At 41.9% G+C, this 15,139-nt stretch overlaps 1 protein-coding gene and 1 long non-coding RNA gene across 3 annotated transcripts in view; both read left to right on the top strand.

Moving 5' to 3' along the window:
- LOC121110725 overlaps window positions 1-2,087 on the top strand; it is a 43,832-nt gene extending 41,745 nt beyond the window's left edge. For both annotated transcript variants that reach the window (XR_006939221.1, XR_005859694.1), the window contains exon 5: window positions 864-2,087. This is a non-coding gene — a long non-coding RNA (uncharacterized LOC121110725). The remainder of the gene's footprint in view (window positions 1-863) is intronic.
- A 12,753-nt stretch (window positions 2,088-14,840) lies between these two features.
- EMCN (endomucin) overlaps window positions 14,841-15,139 on the top strand; it is a 51,394-nt gene continuing 51,095 nt past the window's right edge. Inside the window, exon 1 of the mRNA NM_001397634.1 lies at window positions 14,841-14,898. The gene's annotated coding sequence lies outside the window, so the exon portion shown is untranslated. The remainder of the gene's footprint in view (window positions 14,899-15,139) is intronic.

Below are 15,139 nucleotides of genomic sequence, written 5' to 3'. Positions count from 1 at the left end.
TATTTATTTAGCTCACGTATTGGCAAGCTGAAGTGGAAAAAGCCTTTTCACAGAAGCTGCAAATAGAAGAGAATCCTAGCTATATGCAAAATCCTATTTCTTCTGTGATCTTGCCCTAACACGGAATATTTGCAATTCTTCCTCTCATCACCTATCAACCACAGTCCCTATTTTTCTTATCCATACCAGCTTAGATAGTTTTCAGTCCCTGAATCCTAGAGTTAATCTGCCCTAATGGCTCCTGACCCTGTGAAGAAGAGCTGCCCATGATAGCAGTGGGTGTTCACTGAGCATCTCATGGGTTGCATCTCTGCTGCTGCACTTCCTGCTTCCCTAGTGCTGCTCTCCTGGCTTCTCAGTTTATTAAACTTGCCTTGCCATGTCATCTCCCTTTCTTCTATTTTCCTCCCTCCTTGGCTCAGTCCTAAGTGCCGTAGTCCTGCAAGGGCCCAATGAAGCCTTCAGAGAGGGGATATGACCTCTCATAAACCAGAAACCTGACAGTTGTTTTCTTACCAGGTCCCTGTGATCTCCAGCCCCCGGGGATAAGCACTGGGCTAACTAATTCTGCTTAAATGTCCAGCTGCAAACCAGCTTGCTTGAACCTTCTAAGAAGAGCTGCTACCTAAACTTGCACTACTGCTAGGATGAGTGTGTTTGCTTGGATGGAAGTAGGAGATAAGCGTATAAAAGATAAGAACCAGTAGCATCTGCGTACTAAAAGACATTTTAAAGAAATGCTCATTTCACATAAATTTATATGTAAGTCTTCTAAAAAAAAGACACTCTTCTTACATAAAGATGAAGACAGCGATCTTAAGTGCATTACTGAAATTAGGGTTATTAATTTGAATATGTTTCAGATACCTCTGCTCACTGAAAGCCGTTCATAGCACTGTTCAGACAAATGGCTGGTGACTGGTTTTCCACTCATCTCTTGAAGATATCAGTATCTAGAAGATTCCTGTGATCTGTTCAGGTATGCTGAAACAGGCAAAGAATTCCTTAAATTATGTAAGCTCCAGAAACATCAAAAACAGTGGTTTATTTCCTGATTCAAAGATGAGTGCATATGTGCTGCATGCACAATGCATGATATGCTCCATATAAACAGTATTGAGCTCTTAGAAAGTGTTTTGGTGTCCTAAAAGGATTTTTTTTTTTAATAAATAAACAATTAAACAAATAAATATTAACTTAAGGCAGTTTTGTTTTTCTCTAATCAGAGGGTAAGAGTTAATTTAATTGGAAAAAAAAAATCTAGTTTTCATTATATACTCTGATGTACTGCTTTTTTTTGTCAAAGAAAGGATGTATTTGGGGAAGTAATTAGTCATTAACTCTTTTTTGCAGTTACCTCAGTGAATCCATTAGTACTAACTTCAGTATGTATGAGAGCAGCCCGTCTTGTTTGTCAAAGCCACACTACAAAATCCTCAAAGCCCATTTCGAAAGAAAATTGAGTTGTGCTCAGTCACTAAAAAGCTTTTTATAATTCCTTCTTCTGCATTTCGAATTACTTAGAAACTGCAATTGCACAATCTTTATCTTATGTAAAATGTAATATCTAATAGCAGGAACATATAATGAAGGCTGTCCAAGATAAGGGTGCAGAGTTAACGAGGTTGTGGGAACACGCATGCAAAGCAGAAAGAATGGGATGTCAAATGTTGCAAAATTTGAGAAATAAGGCAAAATGTTTGCAACATTTTCTTACAGACTTTCATGATCAAACAGTGACTGATCTGTGACCAGATATCTATATCACTGGGTAGGAACTAAAAATCGGCTGGTGGCACATACACATTCTTACTTATCATTCCTGTGGATACTTGCTGGCGGCTACTAAAGTTAGCATTTGGTACTATCTGCAACTGATTATACATTGGTAAAGCTAAAACCCTTTTGTTGCATTGTGCTTTAAACATTTCCAGTATTTAAATGGGATTTCTTCAAAATAATCAAGCAACCAAAGGATTTGGTGAGGTGAGGGCCAGCCTCTTCTCCCGTTTAACTAGCAACAGGACTAGAGGGAATGGCCTTAAGTTATGCATGGGGAGATTCAGGTTGGAAATTAGGAAATACTTCTTCTCCAGGAGAGTGGTCAGGCACTGGAATGGGCTGCCCAGGAAGGTGGTGGAGTCATGGTCCCTAGAGGTGTTCAAGAAATGTGTAGATAAGGTTTAGTGGGAGATACTGGTGATAGGTGGACGGTTGGACTATGTGATCTTGGAGGTCTTTTCCAACCCTGGTGATTCTATGATTCTATGATCTTTAGCAGAGTTTTGTATTCTGAATGGGACAACTCTATGATAGCACTATTGTGGTCTGAATCCAAAAGGGATGTTACAATTAAATCAGAATTCGCTAAGACTATACTATTTGTTATTAGTAGACTGTATTGCTTATTAATAGATTGTGATCTTTCTTTCTGCCTTGCAGATGTGTCCCAGTGATTCTATTGTCTTCCCATGCAACTGCTTCCTAACTCATAATAACATGCAGGGTTAAATCATCTTTGGATACCAAGTGTGGCATGCAGAGTAATCTATCTGCAGTGCTTTTAATTAGACTGGAGCTGTTTTGCATATCAAGCACATCCGTTTGAATTTAAGCAGGAGGTGATGTAATTTAGATACAAACAACATAGAGAAGTGTGGAACACACAGTTTTTAAACACACCGCTCAAATGTAAATCATCGCTCTTTGATGTTGAATACACAAGGCCTGACCAACAGTGTGTTCTTGGGCACAATGACAGCGTTAAGCTGAGACAGCGTCACTTGAGTCCTCACTGAGGAGTGAGTATTTCCTCCCCCCTTCTCAGCAGGTCCCGTGTGCAGGTCAGTTCCTGGGGGATGGACCTAAGTGGGGATCCAGTCGTTATTTAATGAATTTTCTACCTGCATAGAATTTTCTGCCTCTCTTTCCTTTCCACTCAGGTTTACTGTAATACAAAAAAGGAATATAACAACAAACGAAAAACTGTCCTAGCACACCCCAAAGCCCACCACCAGACCTAATACTTGCTGAGCCCTTGCATGAAAACCATACCAGCACTCCAGCACTGCTGTGTGGCATACATCAGCTGCTCTCATAATCATTAATTATGAAAACTTTTCCTTCTCATTTGCCATTTCCTTGCCAGGTTTGCAACAGAACAAACACAAAAGGTGTAGGGAAATGCTGTGTTTAAATCAACAAGAATGTGAAAGATGAAGCCACATCTTTGATTTCAGGTGTAGAGGCTCTGATCAGCAGGTCAGTAGAGCAGGGAGGTTTTCTCCCACTTGCTTTTGTTTTCTTGTTTTTTTTTTTTTCCAAATCATTAAATTAAATAAGGTAGTTTAATTAACAATTACACTGCTTAAGTTTCCTCTGAAGAAATTTGAGTGAATCGAGTCTTCCCCTTCCTTCTACAATGAATTAGTAATGTAAGGACTGTTCATTAAGTCAGAGGGAGCTAATTACTCTCAGAAGCAGATGAAGAGAAAATGAAACCTGAAATCAGAGTGGTAGCCATAGCATAGCTAGCTCTTGGTTCTGGCTTCCTGCATGCTGCGATGGGGAAGGCAATGTAAAGCCAGAGGGTGCCATGCCAACAGCGACCATGCTTTCATTTTTTAAGTGATACCTTAACTTCTGCAAAAAACAATCCCTCCACATCCAGCTGAGCGCACTGTGAGCAGCAGGAACACACCGCGGCCTTCACTAAATGCTGGTGCCATCTGGTGTGGGCTGAAGGAATGAGCAACTTCTTCTCTTGCCCAACACATTTTATTTATTTATTTGTTTGTTTATTTATTTATTTTGAGATCACACCCCTCATTTTGATAACTGTTGTGCTTCCTTATGATTTACTGCCTATTGCAGGGTTACATCTGCCTGTGTGCCGAGCTCCAGCTGGGTGTTTTAAGCCACCTTTCTTGTGCTCTGACTGTGTGGAAAGTAGAACGGGAAGGAGCACAATGACAGTGTGCTACCTCCCGCTGAGGCAGGCATCCCTGGGGCCATGTAGATCACAGCACTTGCTTGTCCTGCTGTCCTTCCTGCTGCCAAGGTGTCTGGTTAGTCCTGAACTACATAGGAGAAAGGTTCAGTCCACTTCTCCATCAGAGACCCCAGAGATAGTGGTGACATGGCACTGCCCTGTCTCCTATCTCTCCTGGCCTTGGCACAAAAACTCCCACAAGGTGTGGTTACATGCATAACGTGGGCAGGGCCAAGGCAGAAGGACCCAAGACCCCTCCTAGCCACACTCCTGCTTGCCACCCCTGGTCCCTGGCCAGCCAGCTCTGGAGAGGCTGCAGCAGGCCTTATGGGATTCCTTGAGAAATGCTGGGTGTAGTATCCATTCTTGGCACCATGGGTGTAGGTGGCTTCCGAGTTTTCTCAGGAAAGCAGGTTTTACACCTCCCTGCCTCACGCTCACTCGTGTCCCTCTTCATTCAGCTTCTGAATTCTTTGTGTCACTTAAACCATACCTGACAGTAAGGCAAAGACCTCAAAGATGAAAAATCACATGAAAATGTATGGTTCAGTAGAGGACAGAGACCTCCAAATAGTGTCCCTCCTAGTGGAAATCAACACTGTGGACCCCATACCTTGCCTTCTCTGGTGCCCAGCCAGCATGTTCTCTAGAAGTGGGTAGAGAGGCACCCAGGCAGTGGGTCATGACAGTAAGAGGGATGGGGCATGGTGGAAGTGCATGGGGGGGGGAGGGTTTGTGTTGAAGGAAATGTAAGTGTTGGATGGGTAGGGTAGGAGCACAGGAAATGGAAGGGGAGAGAGGGGGAAGACCCAAACCCTTGGAACACCAGCCTTTGTTAACACATTTGCTGACACAGTGGGCTATTTGTTCCATAGAGCTAGGCTGCCTTTATTTCTTGCTTTCTTAAATGGAACGTAGCTGAAATTCCACAATTACAAAGATTTGGTTATTGCTGTAGCTCCTGTTCCTCTTGACCTCTGTTTCTTTCTTGTCTGAAAATTTACTGGCCTACCCACTTTTTACAGATTTTTATTTGTTTGTTCTTGAGAATTATTTTTACCATCCAGACAATTTGGGATGTGCCAGGAAGACAGGCAGTAGCATTGCTTTTATTTTGCCGACGGTTGTCATGATGGGTGGTGACAGCAGAATTTCCATCTACTGTGTAGATACTCCAGTTGTTTGAGTGTGACATGACCTTCAGATTAGATAATCACTGGCTGTTGTTTTTATCAGATCTGCCAGGAAAAAAAAAATTACTTCCTTCAAAAACAAATTAGAATTCATGATTTTCCCAGGGAAGCAGCATATTTTGTGTAACGGGGAGATGTTTTTGTGACTAAAATTCTTCTTCTATTATGTGTTTGAAGGGAGTAGAGTAAAATATGGCCTTGACATTTCTTAATGATGCTAAGTACATGTGAAGCTTCACAAAACATGAGTTCCTGGAATTCTGCAGCTTTAGATAATTTAGACACAAGTTTGTACTTGAGTTGCTTTTTAATCTGCTGTGCAAATGTTATACAAGGAAAATATTTATTTCACAAAATAGTCAAAAGCCTGTCTTCATTCACAGATTATTACAATTCATTTGTATGCAAAGGAAATACCCCTGTAGTTTCTGTCAGTGTTTTTGCAACAACAGCCCACTGTTTGCTTGCGTTGTGGCTAAGCCTCTTTCTTTTGTATTGAACAATTTGATACGCTATTTGTCTAAAAACAAGAGCTTAGCTAGCACTTCTGAATGTTGTAGACCCTCACAGACTGTAGTCAAGCTGTGCCACAATTTACTTCGGGGAGTACGTGTTAGCTGCCAAATATCATATTGACATCAGGAAGTCAGTCTTCCGCTACTGGAAACGTGCTGTCAAGTATAGCATTCCTAAGTAAATATGGAAGCAGAGATCACTGTTTATGGTCCACCTCTTCACCTAGCTGAACCGTTGCACCCTGATGTCCAAAAGCAAAAAGGAGGTCCAGGGTTAAAAGTACACAAAACTACTTCTCCCCTCAGTTGACGTGGGGCCTGACAGACTCCTCTTGGAGGCTGTGAGCAGAGAGGATGTACCCCTCTGCAGTGGGAAGCCCTTCTAGGGACTTCTGTTCTAATTTGGAAGAATGAAGCAAGTCAGCAGCTATCTCAGGGTGATGGCAATTTTCAGCCTTATCCTCACTATGGTTCTGTCAAATCGAGGCAGGCCAGGGCTGACCACCTGCCAGTACTCACTGCCATGGGATTTGTGAAGGGTTACCAGAATATTTATGAAAGGTGCTGAGTTTATGGGAATGGGGACTGATGCTGCAACCCACACACTGCTTATGCATTAGTAACAGCCGTCTTCCTGACTTTCTGCACTATGAACTTCATTGAAATGTCTTGAAATTTTTATGTGTATGCAGTGTGTAGTGCATTGTTAATACAAACCCAACATACATTTGACATGGAGTATATCTTAACATGAGCATTACTTGAAACAAACAGATGCCTAACTCATCTAGCAGTGGCTCATTTCTTGCCCTTCAAGAAGCTCCCAGCAGCTTTGCCTGAGTAAAGAATGAGCAGAGCAAAGACCAAAATATGTTGCAGAAGGCAATATACCTCTATATTGAAATATATTGAAATATTATTGAAATAACAGCTTTACTGGACATATCTCCCATCTGTGACTACATATTCTATGTTTATTCAAGCTTTGGTACACCTGCCTCTGTTGCCAGAGGCACTTCCATTTAAACACACAAGGAGGTCAGTACAAAGAAATGTGCTTGTTGCACGTGGAAAGGTAATTGCACCCACAGGGGTGCTATTTGATGCATTCATTTCATTGATCTAAATGGACCCAACTCTGGCTGTGACAACCATGATGTCCCATGTCAGCATCTGATGATGGGAGAGAGCCCAGCGGGCTCAGGGCACACAGCAGAGCAATGTCAGAACTGCCCATGTTACTACAAGCATTTCCCAGAAAGGAGAACGGGACTGGTGCCACATTTCCTTGCTTTACCTGCCATGATGGGCACTGGGTACGCCCCAACTGATCTTGGAGATATGGGATACCCTTTCGGTTTGTATCATGTTCTTACGTTGTTAGCTAACATCATTTCTTTCCTGGTGGAAGTAGTGTCTCACTGTGGCTCCTGTGCTGTTTACATCCTATCTGGGGATGTTGCAGACCATTCTTCACACAAAAGACTTCAACCTTTTCTTACTGAAAGTCTCCGTGCAAAAAAACCTGTAAAGTGTTTAAATCTTGTGTTCAGCCACGCTGCTCTTGTTTTCATGTACTCATTCACACTTTTGTAAAACATGCTTTTCATCATATGTCTACATACTATATTTATATAGCAGTTTATTTTATATATTTAATACATACATGTGCTTATATCCATAAAAACATAAAGCCATCAAAGCCCTGCTCCTTTGGTGGCAGTTACAGCCTGCACTGCAGTAGGCATTCAATCCATTTCAAAGGTCTAATTAACCAGCTCTAGTTGTCCTGGCACTTCAAAGCTCAGTTACGCTACAGCTTCTAGACAGAGCCTCGTGAGGTAGCTGTTACAGCTCTGTACAACCTGGTAAGTGCAGTGGGAGCCAGGGAGGCTGCGTTTGAGTCATTATATCTTAAAAATGTCTGCTTTTTCTATGGAACTCACGTATATGCAGTCCCTTCTGCTATACATCATGTACTGTTGTAGTCTGAGCTTTGGTTTAACATGCTTAAATCTCCAATCTGTGCTTAATGGCAGGATGAAGAATGATGTTTTTTTGTCTGTCCTAGGAAAAAGGAATATCAAATGTATTACTTGTGGTGGAAGCATGCGTACTATGGGCACTTACTATTGTAGAAATGACTTGAGAGAATTATTAACTATGATTTATGCTTGTATGGCTGGAAAGAAAGAAAATCAATTAGTACTGGCTATTACATAGCCCTAAGCTAGTAATATATAGGCAACAGATACTATCAGTACTTTCGGGATTGCCAATTATCCAACTTGCACAATACTAATGCTATTAATATTTGAGACTCGATTCTGTTAGGAAATTCCTTGAGGAAAAGGCTCGGCATCTTTGATTTCAGAATGGAAGGGTTGCAAAAAGAAAATAAAAAGGAAAGAATGAAGCTTAACCACCATTTTAACTAAAAAAATATGACTTTCAAATGGAGATTTGGCAGTATTTTCATATGAAACATTTCCTTATTAAAAAGTTATCAATATGCTAATGTACACATTAACACAACGATAATGCACAATCCCTCTGCATTTGATATCCCATCCCAACCCTTTTGCAATGAGGAAAGTCAGTGGGATTTGGAAAAGAGAGAGATAAGGAATCTCAACTTATAAAATATGTAAGTGATGGAATTGGAGCAGACAGAAATTTTATTGAGTAATTTAATTCAAGTTGTTTCAGTCTGGAATAAGAATAAGTTCCTGATCAGGAGCTGGGAGCTGCAGAATGAAAAAAGCCATATGGTTATAGACTGCAGGTAGGTCTGTATGTCCTCTTCCAGACCTCCAGTGGCATCACCTTGATCCCTGCCACTCTGCCGGTCCTGTGATGGACAGCAAGTTGGTTGTGAATCTCAGCAGATGTTCCTTCTTGCTGAGGCCAGAGCTGTAGCTACCCTTTACTTCTATAAGCATAAAGACAAACTTGATATATAGCTGGCTCCAGTAACTCAGGTAGTTATTTGGAGGAAAATATGTGGAAATAATACTTGAAAAGGAGATGTGGTCCTAAATGCACAGAATTGCAGAGGACCAGAGGCACCATTCACCTATTCTGGCTTGGCAGTTGCTATCTTATTTACAGTATTGCTCACAACACCTCTGTTTGCAGAACATTATGCCAAATGTTTTGTTTTTTTCCTGTGCTATTTGATTGCTCTGTCTAAAAAAAGCCTTGAAGAGCTGCAGGGAGAAAATTCATTTTATCAGTTTTGTTTTGAAAGCTTTGGAAGAAAAAGCACAGGATTCCTGTGAGGCTGCAGGAATTCAAGGCTGAAGAGAAGAGGAATCAGAGAGGAAGCCTCACAGTTATGGATCGGTCTGGTTCTCACTGGATCTCAAAGGAAAAAGGTTTGCTGTTTCTGCTGAGAGTTGAGCCATGTCCTTCTACTAGGTAGGTTCTTCCCCAGTACCAATTACTTTAGGCAAGAAGTTTAAGGGAGGTCACCAGTTCTGTCATTTCCTTTCTCTGACTGTAGTGATACTTCTAATTACCTATACTATTCCGACCAGTAATAAAAAAAACATTGGTAGTTAAATTCTGCACAAGAAGCTTAAAAAGTTAGTTCAGCCACCTCAAACTGTTTCTGATCTTGCCAAAATCATCGTATCACACAAACAGTCTAGGGCTTCCAAACGCATGGGCCGAAACAACCCAGTTCCAATGTGCAGAAGACTCAAGGATGGAGGCGCAGAGCCAGACTATGCAGCATGTCAGCTGGAACATGAGGATCGTGGTGTGGTTCGTGGTCACCCAGTGCCTTCTGAACACAACCTTGCCTTGTTTTACTTAAGCAGGCACTGGGGTCCAGTTGGACAAATCAGATGGGAAACTGTTCAGGGTAGTTTCTAATGCTGTTTCATTTACAACTTTGTAAACATCGCAAGCTCATTTAAGCCATGTACAGGTTTGATTTCCCCCAGAATTATTTAAGTAGGAAAGAAGGAAAGATAAAAGGAGAAACCAGGATTCTGTAGCTTCTTGGAATATTAGCTCTCACATAGTAACACCCTAACAGGCACCTTGGGTCTAACTGGAATTGGGGAAATCTCTTGGGAGGCCAGGGCTCAGTGGGAGGCTGTTACTGGGTTTATCTGCACTAGTAGATTACAGACATCTTGGAGAAATCTTGTGTGACAGCCCAGAGAATAGAATAGCTTCAGATGTATTTTAAACTTATGTTTTCTTATTTTGCAACTTGCTTTTGTAGAAGGGTTTCTGAGCTAGTCATCAATCATCTTGTTTCTCAGAATCATGATAGAGATGTCTGTCAGATAGGCCATGGAAGGACGACAAGGCTGGCAGCCACATGACAGCAGTATGCCATGTCTGTTGCAGAGGAATGTAGAGCATGATTTTAAATGAGAAGAATTCCTTACAGAGAGCCCTGCAGCTTGCCAGGAGGCATGGGGTGTGTCACCACTAGTGGGCAATGAGCTGGGAGATCTGCCCTGTGCTGTGCACTACATGGCTGCAGAACACCATGCAGTTTCGTGCTGGCTTGTCCCATAAAGCTCTAGCTGGGGATGGGAGGAAGGAAATCAATGAATCACCAGGAATCTGCACAGCCCTTCCTGCTTTTTTTGAGAGGTTTCTTTAAGTCTCTGAGTAATGTAGAAATTGAAAACATAAGGCCCTGATAATTGCTGTGGAGCTCTGCTTTATGCCCATCATAGGTAGGGTGTTTCCACAGATCTAATCAGATTTGCTTATACATCTTCCTTTTGGTACCACATCAAACTGTTCTTTTACCGTCACAAAATTAGCCATGTTAACTAAGAACAAAACTCATCCTGCGTCTCACCTACTGCGGTGATTTCTCACTAAGTTTTTGTCGTCCGTTTGCTAACTTTATGATTAAGGATGGTGAAACCAAAGCCAGGATGTGACCATCACTGAATTCGTGACCTGAGGTTTGCGTACATGGCTATACACCAAGTTCCCAGGGGAAGCCCTTGAAAAGTGGTCTGCAAAGTGGCTGAGCTTTGCACTTGGGCACGGGTGTGCACTAAAATCTGTGGAGCAGCTGTGTATGGAAGAGCTCTCAAAAATACAGCTTCAACAGTGCACAGCATTAGTTCACTTAGATTACGTTGTCTTGCATTACACTCTTCCCCTCTGAATGGGCTGCAAAGGGTGGTTGTAAGCTTCTTCCTTGTGTAGTTTCAGCGTCCCTTTGGATCAGTTCCCTACTTCTCTACAACCAGCCAAAAGTGTTTTCCCGCAGTTCATGTTGCGATGCCACAGAGAGTGACCTACATGCATTCCCTTAAGCATACAAGTCTTACATTAAATTCAATTATGGATTTCAGCAAGATTCTTACTCTCTGTAAAATTATTTGAAAGAGGTCACTAAAATAAATCCGGATAGAAAATATATAGTGTGTTCACTCTGAAGACTCCAGAGACAAAAGCTGCTCTGTCTGTGCGGAAAGAATTAAGATAAATCTATGTAAGGTGATTTGAGAATAACCTAAAAGGACATTAAAAGGCTGTCCTAATTAAAATAAAAAATCAGCTTCTTAAAGGGGCTAGCAAAATGGCTACAGCCTTCATGTGTAAGGGAGGCTTGAGAAAATGAGTCATACTTACATCCCTATTTGAAAAGGGCACTTTCTAGGAATACCATTACACATTTGGTTTTGATTTGTGCTCATGGTCTGGCTCTAGCTTCTGCTGAAGATTCAGCTTAGGTTTTGATTTCAAGCGTAGCCATATCCTGGGGTTATCCTTTCTGGACCCTGGAGGGCCTTGATGAGGAAAACAAAGCCTCTCTAGAACTAACCAATTTGAATTGCTTGTTGTTACTTTTATCTTCTAACTTCCCACAGGGCATCATGCTTACCAGTCAGACAGCAGAGAGGAATCCATGTCTCCATCAGCAAAGGGCAGGTAGCGCTGGGAGGCTCCAGCTGCAGAGCAAAGCAGCAACAGTGAGATCTGGAGATGAGATGGAAAATTAGACCCTTCCTGATGCTTGTATTTGACCTAGAAGTAAAACTAATTGTGATTTAAAATCCAGGTGCCCCTATTTGTCCTTGGCTGAGGGCAAGATTTGAGATTGGAAAGAGTAAATTTAGGTTCTAAACCCCCCATTTAGGTGCTGAAATAAGCTGCTTTCCTACTGCTGGATGATTACCAGTAGCTAAGATCAAGCTACTAATCTTGGTGGCTAAAACGGATTTAGGAGGCTAACATTAGACATTTCAAGCAAGCTGACATTGAGTTTTAGCCCATTCCTGATTTATATGCTTTTATTTTTGCAGATTTTTTTCCAAGTGCAAGCACTGGGCTCCATGGTTTTCCTGATGTCTTGTGTGATGAGAAATTGCTTGCAAAACATTTGCCCTTGTATGTCTACAGCCCAAGCTGGAAAGTTACACTGCAGTATATGGAATGTGTGGGCTGGGGGCTGCCAACAGCTCTCTCTGCTTCCATTGACCAAGGAGATGTATCTGGGAAAAAAAGAACAAAAAAAAGAAAAAGAAAAAGAAAAAGAAAAAAAAAAAGGTGACAAATGAATCAAACTGAGGGAGGGCTTTACCTGGGAAATATAGCCCCAGGTTTTCCACAACTGAAGTAATTTTCCATGGTAATTGGAGAAAGAACATCAGCCAGCTACAGAAGTGTGAGAACCATCTTCATTTTTCATTCCTGGCCAACTATTTCTCTTGTTGTTTTTATGGTCTCTGTGAGAGTAATGTAGCCTGTGAGACCTCGGTTGCGTAGGTTTGCCAGATACAGTTGAAGCCTACTCCAGGTAGGCACATATTGCATGTACCAGAAGTGAGGAAAAACATACTTGTTAATAGCGCTGGTACAAAGGGGAGAAATTAATTTTGAACGTATGAAGATGCAGCAGAGGTGGGGGAGGAACAAACAACTGAAATAGTGATGCTTTTTGCAAGGAAGTGGAAATCATGTCAAAACTCTTGAGACCTGGGAAACAAAATGTTAAACGTCTTACAGCATTGAAGGCAAGACAAAAGGAAATACATTCAGCCCAATCCTTAGCTCTGCTGCATTACAGAAGGTGCAGGTTACTGTAAGTGCCTTCTCTGTTAATTACTGTGACAGGTCTATTTGTAATGGGGTCCTCTTTTGTTGCTCCAGCAGCTGGGCATTAGTCAGGTCATGTGTGGCTGTGAGTGACAGCTGATGCCTGCATGAGGAGCAGCTGAACCACAGAAGGGCGATGTTGGGTGCTTCGGTTGGCATGTAGATCATGTCTGTCTTACTTGTTACGGCAAATGTGACGTGTCCTCCTCATCCTGCGCCCTGCTGCATCATGCTGCCTATGCTCACTCATTTTCATGCAGAGTGAAAGTCACAGGCAAAAAGCTCAGCAAGCTGACACCTAACTCAAGTTTAGATCTGATGTGACAGAAACTTCCTGTTGTTGGTATTGTTTCCAACTGTGAGTTCCATTCTGCACCATAAATCGGGCTAATGCCCAATGAAAATAAAGATAACCCCTATTCCATGTTGTTCCCACTCTGAGAGATACTGATAGGTATGGGAATGCAATAAGAGCTCAGAGTAGGATGCAGGAGATTCAAAGAAAATAGAAATACAGGACTCTTACTCATATGGATCTGTAAATATTCACACTTAACAACTTCGTATGTTGAAATACGCAACCAAATGTAATAGGAATGATCATTACATACTCAAGTATAGATTTCTTAACCTGTCACTTAAATAGGTGTAGAATAGGTATGAGCAGAATTTTTCACAGTGATCAGCTATAGTGCTTCTCACTGAAATTGGTGGGAGACTTTTGGTTTTGGTATTTTGTGTTTGGTTTTGGTTTGTTTGTTTGTTCGTTTCAATTGACTGCACTGGGAGCAGTTAGGCCATTCTGAATGGGTTTGAATAATCTGCCCTGTAAGTTCGGCATGAGAGCAGACCTGGCCTGGCTGAAAGCATTATTTTCAGGTAAATTCTGTAGCAAATTCCGCTTACTCTCCAAAACATATACTGGAAGAATATATACAGCCAGCTCTGAAGCTGATCAAATGCTCAGAAAAATCCTCTATCAAATAAATCTTGCAACAAAAAGCAGCAAAACTCCTGAAACAGTCAACTTGACAAATAGTCTTCCATCAGCCCTGCTGTGACTCAGTGTTTGAAGGATCAGAGGGAAAAAAGTCCATTTTAGAAGAGAGTATAAAATGAAAAATATGATCTGAATGAAGCACATTTCCAGTGCGGTTGCTAATGCTGCCCATAGCCAGCAGCCCAGACTGGATAAAGACACCTCCCAGCCTTTGTTATTCCTGAAGGATTTTGTGGCTCTTCCTGTTGATCTGCGGCAGGTGGCTTGGTGACTCACGCCAGGGCCTCCCAGCCAAGAGCAGGATCTCAGGGAAACAAGGTTTTTAAACACAGATCACTACCAAAGGACCAAAGGGCAGGAGCCCCAAAGGATGATGCAAAGGGTGATGTCCATAGAATGCTCATTCAATGGAAGGATGCCACACAGGGGTTGGCTGTGGATCCACCAGTCAGGTGTTGCTCCTCTTGCCCCTGGTGCGTTGGTATTCTGCTGGGGCAGTGCTAATGTCTAGATAGTACTTCCTGAAGCACAGCCTCCTTTTCAGTGCTTCCTCGTTTCAAGTAGCAATCTAATTCAAGCAGTCCTGGTTACACATCAGGCCTAAGTATGTCATTATATGTGCGGTTTCCAGCAATTGTAAGCTATGTTCTGTAAAGCTTTGTTGTGCAATGAAGGTGACAGAAAAGGGATTTTAACCATTGCTTTTACGTGCTTCCGAGGACAGTGATGCTTCTTGCCTTCAGCCAGGCTATTCCATCAAGAGAAAGTCAAAGACAATGTGCCTTTGTTTTATTGAGTGCTTACTCCCTTCATGAATGTGATTAGACCACTCCGTCTGGCACTGCAGCTTGTGCACTGCATTGTCCCAGCTCTGCCATTATTCCTCCTTTCTTTGCCCATCAAGAAACAAGAACAACTGGTCCAAAGGCACAACCAGCATCCATCTGCTATTCCCAGTGCTCGTCGAACATGAAAACAAATCATTTGCTTTGGTGTCCAAAGCACTGAATGTCAGAACATAACTCAGTCGAGTTGTAGGGGTTTTGCTTTTCAGCTGAACCATGGGAATGAGCAGCGTGCAGCCTCCTAACCTGATGCATGGGGACACAGAAGGTAAGCATTTTTTTAAAAACTAATTTTTGTGTAGCCATTTTCTGATTACACCCCAAACCATTTGCATAGGCCTTAACTCCAAATCGGCATTTATCAATGTTGATCTGGGATTATGTGTTGTTGCAGATACCCATGTAATTAGAGTCCCTGAGCACAGTTTTGTAACTCAAGAAACATATATGACAGAGGAGACCATAAAGCTAGCTTTAAAAGGTGATGGTAACACGTGGCAGTTTAATAT

This window comes from Gallus gallus, chromosome 4 (assembly GCF_016699485.2).
Source record: "Gallus gallus isolate bGalGal1 chromosome 4, bGalGal1.mat.broiler.GRCg7b, whole genome shotgun sequence".
In the NCBI taxonomy this organism is placed as follows: Eukaryota; Metazoa; Chordata; class Aves; order Galliformes; family Phasianidae; genus Gallus; species Gallus gallus.
The sequence above is the reverse complement of the archived record's forward strand: the minus strand, read 5'-3'. Positions and strand labels throughout refer to the sequence as shown.